We start from the raw sequence: 6,000 nt of genomic DNA on the forward strand, positions 1-6,000 counted from the left end.
AAACCTATCAAGTAGTCCATGTAGATGCATATTTTTCTCGTATAAATTATAAAAAAAAAGACATGACAAAAACTATATCTCATTTTTGTGCCAAATTTGCTATTTCATGTTCTTGTGATTTAATTGTTCATTGATATGATTAATAATTAGTCATTGCTTAATTTTACAGGATCTATAGAAATCTATAACGTTCGCTTTCCTACTCAATTTTGCAAATAATGCACGACCATGTATTGAGATGATCGTGCAATGACGAAGGATAAAAAATGTTAGAAAATTGTTTCATTGTAAATAATGACTATAATGGGTGAATTCAAACACAAATTTTACAATATATCGACTTCCTAGCATTATCGATTGGTGGCAGGGGATAATTTCGAACGAAAGTCCCGGTCAACATTTTGAAAAAAAGGGAGAACCTGAGGTTTTGCTAGTTATTTGTATACAAGTAAAAGCTTAAGACAAGAAGAGATTTTGTAAGTTTTACGACCAATTTTGTGCAGACATAAACTCGGATAAAAAAGCGATAAAGATTGTGTAATGCATTATAGAAGGAAAGTTGTTGATCGTTACAATATCTATCAGGTAAAATCGTTGCCACGCCCATTTATTTCGTAATTAGGGATTTTTAGGGGCCAAAGTACTTAATTTTGACGCAATATATCTTGAAGTGGAGACATATTTTGTGAAGCATTGTTGAAGAGAAAATGTTTGCATTGACGAATTTAATCGTTCCATTAATCAAAACACCAATGCTGTCTCCATTAAGGATCTAGAGGGCTGGCCCCTAAAATATTCAATCATTTGTATCTCAAAAATGAACAACAATTCTAGATAAGTGTAAGAACAAAAAATGTAAGTAGTCGTGAGATCATTCGAATGAACTCAAGAAATAAGGGCTGGCCCCTTAAATTAGACACTCGTGAACTCTATTACACATACCTTAAAAACGATAAAGATTTCGTAATGCATTATAGAAGCACAGTTGTTGATCGTAACAATATCAGTTTGTAAAACTCTTTTCTAAACCAATTGATGATGTAATTAGGGATTTTAAAGGTCTAAAATCTTAAACCTTAAATGTGCTGTATGTGAAAAAGCAAAACTCTTTCTTAAGCATTTCAAGGGATATTACCAGTCGTATGCATTATCTGAAAGGGAGTGGTTGAGGGGGGAATTCTGAAATGTCATTGATATTTAAATCGTATCGTTTAAAAATTGAACGGAAGACCTACTCGTTACTCGTTACGAGATCGTATCTAGTTTTATCTCTTTCTAATCAAAAATTCGAGTCTATATCATAAGTGCCGTACGAGTTAACAACGGGGGTTCAAATTTTCATTAAATAACTCGGACGTCAATATTAATTCGCTAATACGTTAGCTTAAAGAAACGGTCAACTCGTCTCTGACATAATCATGATAATTTCGTGCAGTCCGTGATTTCTCCTAGGTCGCTGTAGGTTTTGACCAATCCATAAACGGAGCGTGTATATCTAAGTCCTGTTAGTTTCAATCGATGTCAGTTCAACCAATCGATAAACGGGGCGCGTAGATTTCAGTCTGGCTGTTTATATAGAGCTAGGAATTATACTCGGAAGTTGTAAATATGAAAATGAATGTTCAGGAGATTGTGACGCATATATATATATATATATATATATATATATATATATATATATATATATATATATATATATATATATATATATATATATATATATATATAAAATATATATAAAGCACTAAAAATGGCTAACGACACGAACAATAGAAATTGTCAAATTTTCGGGACAACTAGTCCCTTCTTCAGGACCAACAATTTAATTACATGAGTAGAAAACAAAGAACACAAAATCTAAAGCTACTACTAAACTACTTCAGAAACTATAAAAAAGAACAGCTACATAAACATTTGTTCACATTCTTAAAGAAGGTGTTAATACTGTCGCCGATCTCTCTAAAGTAATCAATCGACTGCCAACTTCACGCCAGATTAACCACTTCTGTGCCACAGGGCCGATTTTAGGCCGATTTTAGGCCGATCACACAGTTGCGTAGAGTGCCACGGGGCCGATTTTGGGCCGATTTAAACATAAGATATTTTGTACATCTTTTATGGTTTTAAAGATAACAGTAAGGAAATTTTTGCACATTTAGAATATTAAATATTGCAATTTTTGTGGATAATATATGAATTTTTCGTAAATTAACAAAAGAAAAAATATTATATGTACATATGTTCTACTTTTGATAGTTTAAAATAAAATAAGATTTGCGACACAAATGATTACAGGTTATGCTCTGTTTGTGATGCGAACGAGTTCTTGCTCATAGCAGTATTGAATAAATGGGATAAAAATTCAACTAATTTAAAAATGAAATAGTTTGCACTGAAAATCAGGTTAGAATAATAATTGATGAAACAAATACACACCCGAAGCGATTTAAAATGACGTCATTTTACGTAAGTGACGCCATAATTACATGTGCGTGCTCGCATATTCTGCTTTTTGGAGTCATGCCCCGCCCAACAAAACAAATGTAATTTACAGCACAGAAAAATGCATGTCACTTATCACTTAATTATAATATTTACTGCTATTTTTTTACTAGAAATCTCAAAATATTGTTATTTGTTATACAAGAATTTGCCGAATACAGTGAAAAAAGTGTGTCGTGTTATATTTTTGTTTCACATGTAAAAAAAAATATAGTTTTGAAAATGTTATATGTATTGATTCATGTCAATCTTTTACCAGCATACAGGCTTTAAGTGTATTGCTAATGTTTTAAATGCGTCACAATCTCCTGAACATTCATTTTCATATTTACAACTTCCGAGTATAATTCCTTCTATTTCTTTCGGAAACGTATTGTTAATTCATAGCTCTATATAAACAGCCAGACTGAAATCTACGCGCCCCGTTTATCGATTGGTTGAACCGACATCGATTGAAACTAACAGGACTTAGATATACACGCTCCGTTTATGGATTGGTCAAAACCTACAGCGACCTAGGAGAAATCACGGACTGCACGAAATTATCATGATTATGTCAGAGACGAGTTGACCGTTTCTTTAAGCTAACGTATTAGCGAATTAATATTGACGTCCGAGTTATTTAATGAAAATTTGAACCCCCGTTGTTAACTCGTACGGCACTTATGATATAGACTCGAATTTTTGATTAGAAAGAGATAAAACTAGATACGATCTCGTAACGAGTAACGAGTAGGTCTTCCGTTCAATTTTTAAACGATACGATTTAAATATCAATGACATTTCAGAATTCCCCCCTCAACCACTCCCTTTCAGATAATGCATACGACTGGTAATATCCCTTGAAATGCTTAAGAAAGAGTTTTGCTTTTTCACATACAGCACATTTAAGGTTTAAGATTTTAGACCTTTAAAATCCCTAATTACATCATCAATTGGTTTAGAAAAGAGTTTTACAAACTGATATTGTTACGATCAACAACTGTGCTTCTATAATGCATTACGAAATCTTTATCGTTTTTAAGGTATGTGTAATAGAGTTCACGAGTGTCTAATTTAAGGGGCCAGCCCTTATTTCTTGAGTTCATTCGAATGATCTCACGACTACTTACATTTTTTGTTCTTACACTTATCTAGAATTGTTGTTCATTTTTGAGATACAAATGATTGAATATTTTAGGGGCCAGCCCTCTAGATCCTTAATGGAGACAGCATTGGTGTTTTGATTAATGGAACGATTAAATTCGTCAATGCAAACATTTTCTCTTCAACAATGCTTCACAAAATATGTCTCCATTTCAAGATATATTGCGTCAAAATTTAAGTACTTTGGCCCCTAAAAATCCCTAATTACGAAAAAAATGGGCGTTTCAACGATTTTACCTGATAGATATTGTTACGATCAACAACTTTCCTTCTATAATGCATTACACAATCTTTATCGTTTTTATCCGAGTTTATATCTGCACAAAATTGGTCGTAAAACTTACAAAATCTCTTCTTGTCTTAAGCTTTTACTTGTATACAAATAACTAGCAAAACCTCAGGTTCTCCCTTTTTTTCAAAATGTTGACCGGGACTTTCGTTCGAAACTATCCCCTGCCACCCATCGATAATGCTAGGAGGTCGATATATTGTAAAATTTGTGTTTGAATTCACCCATTATAGTCATTTTTTACAATGAAACAATTTTCTAACATTTTTTATCCTTCGTCATTGCACGATCATCTCAATACATGGTCGTGCATTATTTGCAAAATTGAGTAGGAAAGCGAACGTTATAGATTTCTATAGATCCTGTAAAATTAAGCAATGACTAATTCTTAATCATATCAATGAAAAATTAAATCACAAGAACATGAAAATAGCAAATTTGGCACAAAAATGAGATATAGTTTTTGTCATGTCTTTTTTTTATAATTTATACGAGAAAAATATGCATCTACATGGACTACTTGATAGGTTTTGGTAGATTTTATGATCTGACTGAGCTTGCACGACTTAAGATGAAACACTAAGGTTTAAGAACAATAATAAAAAAAAAATGAAAAAATAAAAATAGGATTAAATGACCTCTTTGACATTGATCGCTGGTCGGGATTCCGCGAATCTCCATCCATATTTTCTGTCTTTTGACGACCTTCTATTGCCAAGTAACAGCACGTTTGATTTAGAAGTTGTTAAAAATGTTTTTATGAACTGCAAGATAATGAAGTGAAAAAAAAAATATAAAAAATGCAAATTTTGGCCGAGGTTTATCTTTCAAAATTGTGCTTATTTTTTAATCAAATGTTTCTGTTAATAAACCAGTCATTGTATGTATGCTGGATGTACGAATGTTTAAATATTGATCTCAGTTTTGCCACAAAGTCCTTTATCTTACTTTTTAGATTTTATTTATAGGCTTTTCCCACATTGTAGATTAGAGGGTATGCTGGATCGTGCGTTCTTCCGTCAGCATTTTAGTTTTTTTGTATGACCCTTCCTTTGACTTTGTACTCAGTACAATAGCCTAGGATTTATAAAACAAATGTCAGGTTAATTGTATAAAGTGATGATGATGATGATGATGATGATGATGATGATGATGATGATGATGATGATGAAAATAATAATAATAATAATCAGAAGAAGTAAAGAAACGTTAAGTTTTATCTAAATCTTATTTTCTACTTAACTGCAGTTTGAAACTTATGACGATGTTGCTCAACCATTGACTACCAATAAAAAATATTAAATATTATCTTTTAAAACACATTTAAACAGGACGTCAATTCACTAAACGACAAATTACAAATAGCAAAGTGTTAGGAGGGGTGTGAGTTGTCTTTTGATTATATATAATTCAATATGAATTGAGTAGACGTTAAACACCTGAGTTGGAATTGCCTAAAAATGTAAATAAAAGAAAATAGGCTCTGATGTTCAGAGAAAAAATTACGAGAGCCTGTCCTTGTTTGTACATATTCTTGCCCTAAAAGAAAAATCATTATGTTACAATAAGCCTCAACAAATTAATTTATAAACTGACGTTTGGACATTTACCTCAGCATTCCTGATATTGTATATTAGAATAAGTAGTAACACAATCGTTGCCATGCCTTCAATCACTTTACGGTGCAAAATTTAAAGAAATAAAATGAAAATATGCACTGTTGTAAAAAAGAACTATCCAAATTAAGTTATGTTGCTTAAATATTGCTTTTCGGTAGATAACGCTTTATTAACAACGAAGCGTAAACTGTTTTAACCCAATAGTCTTTTTGTAGTGAACCATGATGCATTTCATCTCAGGAATGGAATTCAGCTGATTGGTCAGTTTGTTGATTACGTCAGTGTCTCATATAGTTTGTAAATTTATTCCTACGCCACATCAAATAGTTTCCCCGACCTGTTTAAAATCGAAAGGGTTCTATTATTCGTCTACTGGGCAAACCAGTTATTGTATATAAATTGGCAATAATCGAAATTAAGAACAGTGTTTGTACATGCATGGCG

This window comes from Magallana gigas, chromosome 10 (genome assembly GCF_963853765.1).
Source record: "Magallana gigas chromosome 10, xbMagGiga1.1, whole genome shotgun sequence".
Classification (NCBI taxonomy): domain Eukaryota; kingdom Metazoa; phylum Mollusca; class Bivalvia; order Ostreida; family Ostreidae; genus Magallana; species Magallana gigas.